We start from the raw sequence: 16467 nt of genomic DNA on the forward strand, positions 1-16467 counted from the left end.
GAGCAGCACCTAGGGATGGGTAGTTTTGTGTAATCTACATGCCGGCAATTCGATGTGCTGAGATCTGTGATTATTATGTACTGAGCAAACAAGTCTTTGTTCTATTATTGACTCATCGACCGTTTTAAGATGTAGATAATGGGAGTAGTGTCCACGTCGTAGTTTATATCAGCCGGTGTGAAATCCTGAAATCACATTGCGCTCTGTATGAATATGTGTCATGCCGGCCAAGGACATGAGATATTTGTCAGGATCCCATCAGTATCAGCATGATCTGTTGACGGTCCAATGTGTGTGACGCTGGCAGGGACGTGGCTGGGGGCTACACCACGATCAGAAATAATATACCCCAGGAAGGGCAAGGATTTGTTTTTTTCAAACACCCGCTTGACAAGACTTCCGATGTGTCGTCAAAACAGGTGAGTAGATCAAGATGTCGTCCAGATGCCCCACCACGAAGTCCTACAGAAGATCACGGAAGATGTCATTGCACAGTCCAAAGGGCGTTACGAGATACTCGTAGTGACCGTCCCGGATGTTAAACGCGGTCTTCCCTTCGTCACCCTGGCGGATACGAATCAAGTTCTAGGCCCTGCGTAGATCCAGCTTAGTGAACACCTTGGCTCCACGAATCCTGTCAAAGAGCTTAGAGATAAGCGGCAAGAGGTACTTGTGCTTGACTGTGATTTGACTCAACCCATGGTAGTCAATGCCGGGTCGAATAATCCAACCTTCTTTTCCACAAAAGAAGAATCCAGACTGGCGAAGTAGACTTCCTGATGAACCCCCTCCCTAGGTTCTCCGTGACATATTCCGACATGGCATGCGTGTCTGTGGAGAGGATAAACCTGTTCGCGAGGGGGAGAGGCTTCAGGAAGCAGCTCGATGGGGCAGTCATAGGGACGATGAGGAGGAAGGATTGGGGCAAAGGAGAAACAACAGGTCGAACCTGAGGCAGACTGCGGTGAAGACATCGGGATCCCCATTGGAGGACCTCTCCGGAACTCCAATCAAGGACTGGGGCGTGCAGGCGAAGCCATGGCAATCCCAGCAGGAGGGGGTTAATAGCTTTGGTTAAGGGCTGATTCAGACGAACGTTGCGTTTTTGCGCGCTCAAAAAATGCGGCGTTTTGCGCGCGCAAAAAACACTTGACAGCTGCGTGTGTCATCCGTGTATGATGCGCGGCTGCGTGATTTTCGCGCAGCCGCCATCATAGAGATGAGTCTAGTCGACGTCAGTCACTGTCCAGGGTGCTGAAAGAGTTAACTGATCGGCAGTAACTCTTTCAGCACCCTCGACATTGAATGCCGAACACAATATACAGCAACCTGTTAAAAAAAAAGAAAAAGTTTGTACTTACCGAGAACTTCCCTCCCGGCCGTTGCCTTGGTGACGCGTCCTTGGTGACGCGCCTCTCTTGACATCGGGCCCCACCTCCCTGGATGACGCCGCAGTCCATGTGACCGCTGCAGCCTGTGCTTGGCCTGTGATTTGCTGGAGCTGTCACTTGGACTGAATTGTCATCCCGGGAGGTCAGACTGGAGGAAGAAGCCGGGAGTTCTCGGTAAGTCAGGACTTCTTTTTTTTTTTACACGTTACATGTATATTGGGATCGGAAGTCACTGTCCAGGGTGCTGAACCAGTTTAACTCTTTCAGCACCCTGGACAGTGACTATCTCCTGACGTCGCGTACCGGAAATTTTTTTGCCGGGTTCGGCCAAAACGAGTTCGGCCGAACCCGGTGAAGTTCAGTTCGGTTATCCGGGTTCGCTCATCTCAAAGACACTCCGTTTGGATGTTTGGAAACAGAAAAGCACGTGGTGCTTTTCTGTTTACATTCATCCTTTTGACAGCTGGTGCGCGAAACAGTCGGTTCGCACGGAAGTGCTTCCGTGCGACCTGCGTGGTTTTCACGTACCCATTGACTTCAATGGGTGCGTGATGCGCAAAATACGCAGAGATATTGAGCATGTCGCGCAAAAAGCACGGACTGTCTGTACTGCCCCATAGACTTGTATTGGTCTGTGCGTGGCGCGTGAAAACCACACGGCCCGCACGGACCCAATACACGTTCGTGTGAATCCCCCCTAAGACGAAGAAGGCTATTAGCTCAGAATGGAGGACTCCTATGTGTAGTCTCAGTGGCTTAGTGACAGACCGGATAGGATCCGGCATAGGCTGTCCATCAACTGAAGCGACCACTAGAGGTTTCTCCAGAGGAACAGTGGCCAAGTGGAGACGGTCTACCATGTCCTGCTAGATACAATTTGCAGCCACTCCGGAATCCAAGTAGGCAGGCACACAGTGCGATCCTTCACTGGTGACAATAGACACATGAATAGACAATCTGGGAGAGAATTTAGTAACAGAAGAGGATTCGCCTAGAGTTGTCCCTCCAATCAACCCAAGTTGCTAGATATTTCCCGGTTTCAGAGGGCATTGGTGCACAAAATGTCCCTTGTGACCGCAGTACAGATCCAGTAGAACGTCCGCGTTGCCGCTCTTAGTTGGACAATCTGAGTCTGTCTATTTCCACTGGCTCCACCAGAGATACAACAGAGGAAGGCAGAAGAGGTCTTTAAAATTTAGGTGCCAATAGATAAGATCTCTTCTACTGGCAAACTTCACAAGTGCGCTCTTGGATCCTCATATCGATTCGGATTGCAAGCAGTATCAAGGCATCCAAAGTAGAGGGAAGCTCGTGAGCCGCTAGTTTATCTTTTATATGTGGTGCTAGTCCCTTCCACAAAGTTGCCACCAGGGCCTCATTATTCCAAACCAGCTCCGCTGCCAGTGTACGGAAAAAGATGGCGTACCCCCCCCCCCTACAGTTGATTCCCCTTGAGCGAGGGTCAGCAGTGAGGCAGCTGCAGAGGATGTTCAACCCGGTTCCTCGAACACTGTACAGAAAGCCTCAAAGAACAGCGGCAGATCAGAGAATTCTGGACCCTCTCGTTCCAAGATGAGGTTCGCCCATGCCAGGGCTTTGCCAGAGAGGAGAGAAATAACAAAAGAGACCTGGCCTCATCAGAGGGGAAGAGATGGGCACGTAACTTGAAGTGGATCGTACACTGGTTAATGAAACCTCTACAGTTCTTGGGATCCCCGTCGTAGCGAGGTAGAGGCAACGAGATTGCAGACCCAGGACAGGCAGGAAGGATAGCAGGTGGTGGAGCAGTAGTAGCAGCCAGAGGCGGAACAGAAGGACGATCCAAACCATTAATAACAGAGTTTACAGCCTGTAAGAGCTGATCCTGGCGTGCCCGGAGATCACACATGTCCACTTGCATCAGCTGGATCGTGGTTTTGGGTTGACCAGCGGGAACCATGGTCTAAGTGTACTGTCATGGCTATGAGATATGTGGACCCACTAGGCCGCTCCGCCGTAGTGGAGTAGCAGCTGGCCAAGCGATAGTCAATAACAGTCTCTAGGAGAAGCGTACCTGGATAGATGATTTGGCAGACACTCGGCTGTAGGTGACAGCAGTGTTTTTTATGCTGTCACATACACCCACATTAACTTTACTGAAGTGTCTTGAGAGTGAATAGACATCGCCTCCAGCCAGGAAGTGATGTCTATTCACACTCCCGACACTTCTGTAAAGTTTCTGTTGGACTTACTCACACAGCAAAGTGAGATCTCGCGAGATCACACTGTGCTGTGTTTAAGTCCCACACAAACGTTACCGAAGTGTCGGGAGTGTGAATAGACATCACATCCTGGCTGGAGGCGATGTCTATTCACTCTTAAGACACTTCAGTAAAGTTAATGTGTGAGTATGTGACTGCACAGCATGATCTCGCGAGATCACGCTGTGCAGTGAATACAAATGGACATGAATGGAGAGAAGTGTATGACGCTGATTGGTCAGCGTCATATACTTCTCTTTACAACGCCCAGTTGGTCAAAATGTAAAAAACGCCCAGTTGGTCATTAAGAACTAATTAGCATAAATCTAAAATTGCTCATAACTTGCTCAAAAATGATAGTTTTTCAAAATAAAAACACTGCTGTTATCTACATTACAGCGCCGATCACCTTATGTACAATATAGGCCACTTATAATGTGGTGACAGAGACGCTTTAAAGAGAAGGCGTCATTTATTTTTTTTATTTTTTTTATTTCTCTATGGGGGCTGCCATTTTTTTCATCTCTGTATGTGTCGATTAACGACACATACAGAGATGGAATACGGCACATACATCCCCATAGTGAATGCGAACGGGAGCCGTTCCATTCACTGCAACGTACGCTGTCTGTGTGGGAACGGCGCATGCGCCACTCCCACACAGACCAAAAGGAAGGTCTTTGGCAGAGCGAAATCCGGCACCATTTTCATGTGGACTGGAAGCCGCAGCCGGACAGTAAGATGACAACTTCCGGTTGCGGCTTCCGGCCATATTGCGAAGGCGCAAGGAATAGGAGCGGAGGCGGCAGCGGCGGCAGGAGCAGGTAAGTTATGTTCGTGTTAGGGTATGTTCACACGAGGGCGTCCGTAACGGCTGAAATTACGGGGATGTTTCAGCCTGAAAACATCCCCGTAATTTCAGCCGTAACGGCATGTGCAGGCGCTTGAACGCCGCGTCAATTACGGCCGTAATTGGCGCTGCTATTCATTGGAGTGAATGAAGAACGGCTCCAATTACGGCCAAAGAAGTGACAGGTCACTTCTTTGACGCGGGCGTCTAGTTACGCGCCGTCATTTGACAGCGGCGCGTAAATATACGCCTCGTGTGAACAGACAAACGTCTGCCCATTGCTTTCAATGGGCAGATGTTTGTCAGCGCTATTGAGGCGCTATTTTCAGACGTAATTCGGGGCAAAAACGCCCGAATTACGTCCGTAAATAGGCCGTGTGAACATACCCTTATACTGTCTGATTACCACTGTATCTAATCCTCCTACACTGTGCATTCGCTCAGAAAATGGCGGCACACAGTGTAGGAGGTTTGAAGATTCTGTGTGAGGACACTAGAGAGCGTGTCTACCCCAAATTTGCAGCATAAAGCAATGAGGCTGCTTTACCACATCGACCATGCTGCAATTTTGGCAAGTGTTCCCTCTAGTGGCCAGCACATGGAAATGTTATAAATTAGAATCTAATTTATAATATTTCCTGACTTGTGAAAAAAAAATAAAAAATAAAACAATGTGTAATCACTCAAATAATAATTGTTTAACTAAAAAAAATGTAAAAAAATTCTAGCGACACATTTAAGTTCAGGTGTTTAAGCTCCAGAGTTTTTCTGACTTCAGTAAATTGGATAGGAAGTAGCTGTCTGAGCGCTGCCATTATGATCTATATTGGAGCTTATTGGGCTAATTTCGCTGTCGCCCGGTCACTCCACACTCCCGTCCACATCTCTTCATGCAGTCAGTCAGTTAGAGAACCCTCCATATCCCGTCACGTTCACTGTGCAGAGACTTTAGCCTAATAAATAGCTTGAGCGGTTACAAAGTTTTGTTTATGTTGGAAAACAAGGAATGCTGGGAAGTGCAGTTTAATGGTGACATCAATGAGAATGTAGAGCAAAAAAAATGACATGCGCCTCCAAAATTGTATCAAAACAGTAACAACATTTGTTATTGACACCAAAAAGGAGAAGACAAACAAGTTCAAAACATTGTATACAAGAATTCAAACAGCAATCCATGAAGCCCTGTTCACACTGAGTTGTTTGACACGTGTTTTGACGCGGAAACCGCATCGCAAAATGCGCCAAAAAATGGCCGGAAATCCCTCCCATTGACTTCAATGGGAGGCGGAGGCGGTTTTTTCCCGCGAGTGGAGAAAACGTCTCGCATGCCCTATCTTCGGGCATTTACATCTCTGACCTCCCATTGACATCAATGGGAGACAGAGAAAGCGTTTTTCACGGCGTCTTTGCCCGTGGCGCTCAATGGCCATGGGCGAAAAACGCGGCAAACGGCGTGCAGGCAGATCAAAATCTGCCTTAAAATTCCAGACGGAAATTTGAGGCTGAATTTTCTGCCTGCAAAAAACTCTGTGTGAACAGGGCAGGGCCATTCATGTGTCCGGCAGGTCGGATCTAGTTTGGTCTCTTGCGCATTTTACGGTGGATCTTATAAGGAAACATGTGGTAATTCCTAACATAGGACACGATCAGGAATAAATGTGACATACAATGCAACAAGGCACATACCTAAAACATCATAAGAATAAGGCAATATATACGAGCCGGGCAGGGGGACGCACACGTAAAAAAAACACAGACCCGCCCCACACGTATCGCCAGGAGAATCCGAGCTTCCTCAGCGGTCTTCTTATTATGAATTCTTTTGAACTTGTTTGTCTTCTCCCTTTTGGTGTCAATAAAAGATGATGTTCCTGTTTTGGTACAATTTTGGAGGTGCCGGTCAATTTTTTTGCCCTACTTTCTCTGGAAGTTTTAGTTGTTTGTTCTAGGCCATAGACTTTGCGCTCCATAGATAAGCGGTGCGCCTGCCCATTCTTGGTTTTTCATATCAGTGAGGAAGTAGCTAACTTCTCCTTCTACTGGGATGTCAACAGAACTCAATAACGCTGCAGCCCGGGACATAACTCAGGAAAAGCAAAGACCTGGGACAGATGGGGCAGATTTAGGGAATGTTCATGCGCAGAGTCAAAAACGTCTCAAAATACGGAGCTGTATTCAAGAGAAAACAGCTCCTGATTTTCAGACGTTTTTTGTGCCACTCGCGATTTTCGCAGCGTTTTTTACGCCTGTTTTTGGAGCTTTTTACTAGAGTCTATGGAAAACGGCTCCAAAAACGTCTAAAGAAGTGTCCTGCACTTCTTTTTTGCGGCCGTTTTTTTACGCGTAAAAAAACGCCACGAAAAACGCTCCGTCGGAACAGAACGCCGTTTTCCCATTGAAATCAATGGGCAGATGTTTGGAGGCGTTCTGCTTCTGATTTTTCGGCGTTTACGGCCGTGTGAACAAACCCTTATTGTTCTTGAGGGACAGACCCAAGACAGATTTTTTTTCCCCCAAATTTCCTACTTTAAATTGCTGTAAAATGAGACCTCATTATCGGGTCTGTAAGTCACACGAGACACAAAGGCCACACCGTGAAAGAAAGTCCAATCTGCGTTGATTTGTCGGACAGGAAGAAACCAGTGAGCGCCGCGCGGCCTTTACAACAATGGAGACATTCACGAGATGTAGAGCGGCGGTGATGAGAAGATCTGACAGGAATGACCAGACTCGTGACTGAGGTTATTGAGGAGATCACGGCATCCGAGGAGCGCCACATCGTCTGTCCCGCGGCAAAGAGCGCAACATCTGCGGCCCAATATCTATCTATATCCTGCCAGTCCTTGCGGTTCACAAACGACATCATGATTTGACCTCCATGGGACGTCATGTGGAGGCGTTTTACCAATTCTGATGTCATGTCGCCCTGATCGTGTCACGTAACAGTGAGGACCAATGGGGAACATAAAAGAAAAACACAAGAGAAACATTTCTGAAAAACAGATACATTTTCTATCTGTTCCCGGGAAAGCTGGGTGATGGCCAATATGGTCACCGTTAAAACAGTCCTTTAAGGGCTTATCCACACGTAACGAAATTGCTGCGTATTTTCTGTCCGGAATTGCGGATGGAAAATGCGCAGCGGAATACAGTAGCAGCAAAGTCGGTGAGATTTAACAAATCTCATCCACACGCTGCGTAAAAATTCCGACCAGAAATTCACCTGCGGTGCGTTTTTTTCGGACTGCATCGCGTCAATTCCTGCAGCGGAAAATGGACTGAATTGCGGTAAAAAACACAGGGAATGGTGCGGAATTTCTGCAGAAAATTGCGTTACATGTGGACCATCCCTATGAATCCTCCGTTGCCCTGTACTACGTGTCATCCATAGTGACATCACGCTACGGAACCACGCAAGATCTCGAAAATGGTGAGGAATTGAAACACAAAAAGGGGGAGAGGCATCCAAACCGGTGCCAAGGTAAAACGGAGTGGATACCCATGGAAACCAATCAGGTCACTGCTTTCATTTTTCTAAGGTCCTCTGAAGAGGTGGAATCTGATTGGTTGCCATGACTGGACTGTCCCTTTAATATTGTGTGTTTCCTGCTCTCCGGACAGGACGGGCTCTGACATTGGACCTGACATTCAGGGTTGTAATCAATATTTGGGGCGACAGATGAGGGTGTGAGTCTATCGTACAGCAGTGTCTGGAACCTTTCGCAAGATGTCGGGCCCGGGTTCAGAATAAATGATGGGAGACTTTCTCAAGGACAAAACCACAAGACCAGGAGTCACGTTCTGCTCAATATGTATCAATCCAGCGGAAGACGTGGCCAATGGAGGATATTTACTCCATAGAAGCCGGAGAAGATGCGGGGGAATATGAGACGGGAAGCGCGCGGCCAAATATCTGCAACTGTGGGAATATGAGACGGGAAGCGCGCGGCCAAATATCTGCAACTGTGGGAATATGAGACAGGAAGCGCGTGGCCAAATATCTGCAACTGTGGGAATATGAGACGGGAAGCGCGCGGCCAAATATCTGCAACTGTGGGAATATGAGACGGGAAGCGCGCGGCCAAATATCTGCAACTGTGGGAATATGAGACAGGAAGCGCGTGGCCAAATATCTGCAACTGTGGGAATATGAGACGGGAAGAGCGTGGCCAAATATCTGCAACTGTGGGAATATGAGACAGGAAGCGCGCGGCCAAATATCTGCAACTGTGGGAATATGCGACGGGAAGCGCACGGCCAAATATCTGCAACTGTGGGAATATGAGACGGGAAGCGCACGGCCAAATATCTGCAACTGTGGGAATATGCGACGGGAAGCGCGCGGCCAAATATCTGCAACTGTGGGAATATGCGACGGGAAGCGCGCGGCCAAATATCTGCAACTGTGGGAATATGCGACGGGAAGCGCGCGGCCAAATATCTGCAACTGTGGGAATATGCGACGGGAAGCGCGCGGCCAAATATCTGCAACTGTGGGAATATGAGACGGGAAGCGCGCGGCCAAATATCTGCAACTGTGGGAATATGCGACGGGAAGCGCGCGGCCAAATATCTGCAACTGTGGGAATATGAGACAGGAAGCGCGCGGCCAAATATCTGCAACTGTGGTAATATGTGCATTGCTGCATTTCATCCGGTGCAATTTCTAATAGACTTGAGGTCCCATTCACGCGTCCGTATTCTTTCCCTTCTGTAAATGCGGGTCATTTGTCACACGTTTTTAACCCGTAAAAAAAAGGGGGCTGGAAATGATGTCACAATCATGTCCAAACCGATTTACGGGCGTTTTTACGGTCGTGCGCATGGGGCCTTTGATATCAATTAAAATTAGCATTTGTAAGACCTCTGCTTGCTGTCAGTGAATGCAAACATTCTTTTCATCCTGGGACAGAAAAACCTGCCTAACCATGTACAACTGACACATGTGCACATCTTGTTACAACTTGGGTTCATTCTCAGGGTATGTTCACACGCAAACGCAAAATACGTCTGAAATTACGGAGCTGTTTTCAGGCGAAAACAGCTCCTGAATTTCAGACGTTTTTGCATGTACTCGCGTTTTTCGCGGCGTCTTTTACAGACGTAATTGGAGCTGGTTTTCATTGGAGTTAATGAAAAACGGCTCTAAAAACGTCCCAAGAAGTGTCCTGCACTTCTTTGACGCGGGCGTCTTTTTACGCGCCGTCTTTTGACAACGACGCGTAAAATTACACCTCGTCTGAAAAGAACATCGTAAGACCCATTGCAAGCAACGGGCAGATGTTTGCAGGCGTAATGGAGCCGTCTTTTCAGGCGTAATTCGAGGCATAAAACGCCTGAATTACGTCTGAACATACCCTCATACTGCAGTTTTCGCAAAATTGTGTAAAAAAAAAATGCAATATGACAGCAGTGTGAACACATCCTTAGGGCTGATTCAGACGAACGTGCCGTTTTTGCGCACGCAAAAACCGCTGCGTTTTGCGTGCGCAAATGGCACTTGACAGCTCCGTGTGTCCTGTTCATATGGATGCGCGGCTGTGTGATTTTCGCGCAGCCGCCATCTTTATGACACTCCGTTTGGATGTTTGTAAACAGAAAAGCACGTGGTGCTTTTCTGTTTACATTCATTCTTTTACTGTTATTGCGCGAATAACGCTTGGCCCACGGAAGTGCTTCCGTGGGGCATGCGTGATTTTCACGCACCCATTGACTTCAATGGGTGCGTGATGCGCGAAAAACGGCGACACATAGAACATGTCGCGAGTTTTACGCAGCGGACTAATGCTGCGCAAAACTCACGGACTGTCTGCACTGCCCCATAGACTTCTCTAGGTCCGCGCGAGCAGCGTGAAAACCACGCGTCCGGCACGGACGCAAAACACGTTCGTCTGAATCAGCCCTTACAGAGCTCTCTATTGTAGTGTCAGCTGGACATGATCAGGAAGGCGTTTCAGCTTCTGGATGTAAAAAATGAATTTCCTATTCACTGACAGCAAGCAGATAACCTCAAAATGGTGATGAATTGATTTGTTGCAGAAATTTCAGCGACACTTCAATACATGTGAATGGGGTTTGCAGAAATCCCGGCACCTGCTGCAGAAACCGCTGCATTCCCATGTACACAACCGATTTTCAGTTTCATAAATTTCTGCAGCAAATCTGCGGCGTCTGAACTTTCCCTTAGAAGCCTCCGCTGCTGCTGCAACTGTCAGCGGGAACATTCAATGTGTTGTATCTCGGGATGTTTCACACATTGTCGTCTTTGGCAGTTTTTGCCGATATTTTTGCAAAACAGTGGAGTTTTTTGTGAAAATCGATGCAAAAACCGCCATATGACCGCAATGTGTGCAAACACCCTAAGGCCCCATGCACACGAACGTGCTTTTGCGCCCGCAATTCCCCCCGAAAATCCACGGGAGAATTGTGGCCCCATTCATTCCTATGGTTTCCACGGTCCGCGCATGGCCCCGGAGCCCGGACCGCAGAAAGAACGGGCAAGTCTTATTACGGCCGTGTTCTCATTGAAAATAATGGCCGCAGCCATGTGCACAGCCCGCGATTTGCGGGCGGCTCGCGGCTGACAATCCGTGGCCGGCCAACTTAAAAATCACAGCCGTGCACATGGCTACGGTCGTGTGCATGAGGCCTAAGGCTATGTTCACACGCTTAACAAAAAAACGTCTGAAAATACGGAGCTGCTTTCAAGGGAAAACAGCTCCTGATTTTCAGAAGTTTTTCGTGGCGTTTTCGCAGCGTTTTTTACGGCCGTTTTTGTAGCTGTTTTCATTAGAGTCTATGAAAAACGGTCCTGCACTTCTTGTGACGAGCCGTAATTTTACGTGCCGTATTTTGACAGCGATGCGTAAAATAAAGGCTCGTGAGAAAAGAACATCGTAATTCCCATTGAAAGCAATGGGCAGATGTTTGTAGGCGTATTAGGGGCGTTTTTTCAGGCGTAATTCGAGGCGTAAAACGCCCGAATTACGTCCGAAACCACTGCGTGTGGACATAGCCTTAGTCTCCTCCTCAGTCCGGCAGGTCATAGTGATTGCCCGCTGCACCTTTATCTCTCTGCAGTCACCTGTAAATGGATGTGGGTTGTTTGTATGAAGATCACGGACTCCTGCACGGAACACGTGTCACGTGGCAGCGCTATTAAAGCAACATTCCCCAGGACTGGAGTTTGATTTTATTCTGTATTTAATTTGCAGAACAAAACGCCCACGAGAAGAAAATAAAATACTCTCTAGAGCCCCACGTCTAATGGACACCAGTCTCCTCCTCCCTGACCCTGCTCTCCACCTCCCGCACTCTGCTCTCCACCTCCCGCACTCTGCTCTCCACCTCCCGCACTCTGCTCTCCACCTCCCGCACTCTGCTCTCCACCTCCCGCACTCTGCTCTCCGCCTCCCGCACCCTGCTCTCCACCTCCTGCACCCTGCTCTCCACTCTCCACCTCTCGCACCCTGCTCTCCGCCTCCCGCACCCTGCTCTCCGCCTCCCGCACCCTGCTCTCCACCTCCTGCACCCTGCTCTCCACTCTCCACCTCCCGCACCCTGCTCTCCGCCTCCCGCACCCTGCTCTCCACCTCCCGCACCCTGCTCTCCACCTCCCGCACCCTGCTCTCCACCTCCCGCACTCTGCTCTCCGCCTCCCGCACTCTGCTCTCCGCCTCCCGCACTCTGCTCTCCGCCTCCCGCACTCTGCTCTCCGCCTCCCGCACTCTGCTCTCCGCCTCCCGCACCCTGCTCTCCACCTCCTGCACCCTGCTCTCCACTCTCCACCTCCCGCACCCTGCTCTCCGCCTCCCGCACCCTGCTCTCCACCTCCCGCACTCTGCTCTCCACCTCCCGCACTCTGCTCTCCACCTCCCGCACTCTGCTCTCCACCTCCCGCACTCTGCTCTCCACCTCCCGCACCCTGCTCTCCACCTCCCGCACTCTGCTCTCCACTCTCCACCTCCCGCACCCTGCTCTCCGCCTCCCGCACCCTGCTCTCCACCTCCCGCACTCTGCTCTCCACCTCCCGCACTCTGCTCTCCACCTCCCGCACTCTGCTCTCCACCTCCCGCACTCTGCTCTCCACCTCCCGCACTCTGCTCTCCACCTCCCGCACTCTGCTCTCCACCTCCCGCACCCTGCTCTCCACCTCCCGCACTCTGCTCTCCACCTCCCGCACTCTGCTCTCCACCTCCCGCACCCTGCTCTCCACCTCCCGCACCCTGATCTCCACCTCCTGCACCCTGCTCTCCACTCTCCTCCTCCCTGACCCTGCTCTCCACCTCCTGTACCCTGCTCTCCACCTCCCGCACCCTACTCTCCACCTCCCGCACCCTGCTCTCCACCTCCCGCACTCTGCTCTCCACCTCCCGCACTCTGCTCTCCGCCTCCCGCACTCTGCTCTCCGCCTCCCGCACTCTGCTCTCCGCCTCCCGCACTCTGCTCTCCGCCTCCCGCACCCTGCTCTCCGCCTCCCGCACCCTGCTCTCCACCTCCTGCACCCTGCTCTCCACTCTCCACCTCCCGCACCCTGCTCTCCGCCTCCCGCACCCTGCTCTCCACCTCCCGCACCCTGCTCTCCACCTCCCGCACCCTGCTCTCCACCTCCCGCACTCTGCTCTCCGCCTCCCGCACTCTGCTCTCCGCCTCCCGCACTCTGCTCTCCGCCTCCCGCACTCTGCTCTCCGCCTCCCGCACTCTGCTCTCCGCCTCCCGCACCCTGCTCTCCACCTCCTGCACCCTGCTCTCCACTCTCCGCCTCCCGCACCCTGCTCTCCGCCTCCCGCACCCTGCTCTCCACCTCCCGCACTCTGCTCTCCACCTCCCGCACTCTGCTCTCCACCTCCCGCACTCTGCTCTCCACCTCCCGCACTCTGCTCTCCACCTCCCGCACTCTGCTCTCCACCTCCCGCACCCTGCTCTCCACCTCCCGCACTCTGCTCTCCACCTCCCGCACTCTGCTCTCCACCTCCCGCACCCTGCTCTCCACCTCCCGCACTCTGCTCTCCACCTCCCGCACTCTGCTCTCCACCTCCCGCACTCTGCTCTCCGCCTCCCGCACTCTGCTCTCCACCTCCCGCACCCTGCTCTCCACCTCCCGCACCCTGATCTCCACCTCCTGCACCCTGCTCTCCACTCTCCTCCTCCCTGACCCTGCTCTCCACCTCCTGTACCCTGCTCTCCACCTCCCGCACCCTGCTCTCCACCTCCCGCACCCTGCTCTCCACCTCCCGCACTCTGCTCTCCACCTCCCGCACTCTGCTCTCCACCTCCCGCACTCTGCTCTCCGCCTCCCGCACTCTGCTCTCCGCCTCCCGCACCCTGCTCTCCGCCTCCCGCACCCTGCTCTCCACCTCCCGCACTCTGCTCTCCACCTCCCGCACTCTGCTCTCCACCTCCCGCACTCTGCTCTCCACCTCCCGCACTCTGCTCTCCACCTCCCGCACTCTGCTCTCCACCTCCCGCACCCTGCTCTCCACCTCCCGCACTCTGCTCTCCACCTCCCGCACTCTGCTCTCCACCTCCCGCACCCTGCTCTCCACCTCCCGCACTCTGCTCTCCACCTCCCGCACTCTGCTCTCCACCTCCCGCACCCTGCTGTCCACCTCCCGCACCCTGCTCTCCACCTCCCGCACCCTGCTCTCCACCTCCCGCACTCTTCCCGCACCTCCTTCTTCCTCCTAACCCCTGCTCTCCACCTCCCGCACCCTGCTCTCCTCCTCCTCCTAACCCCTACTCTCCACCTCCCGCACCCTGTTCTCCACCTCCTCCTAACCCCTACTCTCTTCTTCCCGCACTCTGCTCTTCTGCACCCTGCTCTCCACCTAACCTCTACTCTCCCCCTCCCGCACCGCTTTGTTTCCCGCACCCTGCTCTCCACTCTCCACCTCCCGCACCCTGCTCTCCACTCTCCACCTCCCGCACTCTGCTCTCCACCTCCCGCACCCTGCTCTCCACTCTCCACCTCCCGCACTCTGCTCTCCACCTCCCGCACTCTGCTCTCCACCTCCCGCACCCTGCTCTCCACCTCCCGCACTCTGCTCTCCACCTCCCGCACTCTGCTCTCCACCTCCCGCACCCTGCTGTCCACCTCCCGCACCCTGCTCTCCACCTCCCGCACCCTGCTCTCCACCTCCCGCACTCTTCCCGCACCTCCTTCTTCCTCCTAACCCCTGCTCTCCACCTCCCGCACCCTGCTCTCCTCCTCCTCCTAACCCCTACTCTCCACCTCCCGCACCCTGTTCTCCACCTCCTCCTAACCCCTACTCTCTTCTTCCCGCACTCTGCTCTTCTGCACCCTGCTCTCCACCTAACCTCTACTCTCCCCCTCCCGCACCGCTTTGTTTCCCGCACCCTGCTCTCCACTCTCCACCTCCCGCACCCTGCTCTCCACTCTCCACCTCCCGCACTCTGCTCTCCACCTCCCGCACCCTGCTCTCCACTCTCCACCTCCCGCACTCTGCTCTCCACCTCCCGCACACTGCTCTCCACTCTCCACCTCCTGCACTCTGCTCTCCACCTCCTGCACCCTGCTCTATTTCCCGCACCCTCCTCTCCACCTCCTACACGCTACTCTCCACCTCCCGCACCCTGCTCTCCACCTCCCGCACCCTGCTCTCCACCTCCTGCACCCTGCTCTCCACCTCCCGCACCCTGCTCTCCACCTCCCGCACCCTGCTCTCCACCTCCCGCACCCTGCTCTCCACCTCCCGCACCCTGCTCTCCACCTCCCGCACCCTGCTCTCCACCTCCTGCACCCTGCTCTCCACCTCCTGCACCCTGCTCTCCACCTCCTGCACTCTGCTCTCCATCTCCCGCATGATGTTCTTTGCCGTATTGCTCTCCACCTCCTGTACCCTGCTTTCCTCCCCTCCTCTCTGACTCCGCTCACTGGACTGTGTAAGGGGTACCCCGGCTATCAGACTTTATATCCTGTGGATGTGCCACAAATGTCTTATACTGAGCTGTTCACATAGCGGGGACCTATGAAGTGTCGCATTAGAGAAGTATGTGAAGATAAGATCAGTCTATTAATAATTTACATCTCGCTATACATAAGGATTGTTTATGATGAGTGACGAGGCAGTAAGAGGCGTTATTTATATACAGTCTGTGCAGCAGTGACTGGAGTTACTATTAATGTTCTACCCATCTGCATTAGAAATGATTCCATATCGCTAGCATATACCGTCACTTCCTGATCGTGGGGGTCCTGGACAGCCGGTGGATGGGATTCAAGATGTGGAAAGGAACCACCAAAGGGGCTTCTGCCCCTTCGTTCTCATTATTGGTAATGGTCCCAGAAATCACACCCCGCCAATCATGAAGTGACGGCACATCAAAGCAATGGCAATACCCCTTTAAGGCCACATACCTAGAACATGTTTTGGAGACTTTTGTCAAAACTGTATAAAGCCTAGCTTCGTGATTACAGGCACGGCCGGCCACGCACAGTCATCCGCATTTGCGGTCCGTGCTCCCATAATAAAGTTTCGGAGAACAGTCCGTAAAATAAAAAAATAGGGCATGTCCTATTTTTTACGGATGGTTTCTACGGCACGGACACCTTCCTGCAAATATACGGTAGGGTGTCTGTCAGCCATAGAAATGAATAGGTCCGTAATTACAGACTAAATCTATGGTCGTGTGCGTGAGTCTTATGCAGATGAGGCCCCGCGCACACCACCGTAGTTTTCAACTGTAATTACGGATCAAATTGCAGATCTATTTATTTCTATTGATCACAAACACCTTTCAGTATATTTACGGATGTGTGTCCGTGCCGTAGAAATGACCCGCAAATTATAGAAGCACGTCCTATTTTTGTCTGCAATTGCGGCACCGACTCCTCATAGAAGTCTATGGGCGCTTTGGCGGATGACTTGTGGATGACTACGGATCCGTATTTGCGGACAGTAAAAAGCCTTTCGGTCATGTGCATGTGGCCTAACCCCCAATATCCCCCTAACTCTCATGTCACACT

General features: G+C 52.1%; 1 protein-coding gene across 5 annotated transcripts in view; it reads right to left on the reverse strand.

Annotated features, from left to right (window-relative positions):
- Positions 1-16467, reverse strand: part of ST3GAL3 (ST3 beta-galactoside alpha-2,3-sialyltransferase 3) — a 310879-nt gene that overhangs the window by 269298 nt on the left and 25114 nt on the right. The gene's annotated exons all lie outside the window — the stretch shown is intronic.

This window comes from Rhinoderma darwinii, chromosome 7, assembly GCF_050947455.1.
Source record: "Rhinoderma darwinii isolate aRhiDar2 chromosome 7, aRhiDar2.hap1, whole genome shotgun sequence".
Lineage (NCBI taxonomy): Eukaryota > Metazoa > Chordata > Amphibia > Anura > Rhinodermatidae > Rhinoderma > Rhinoderma darwinii.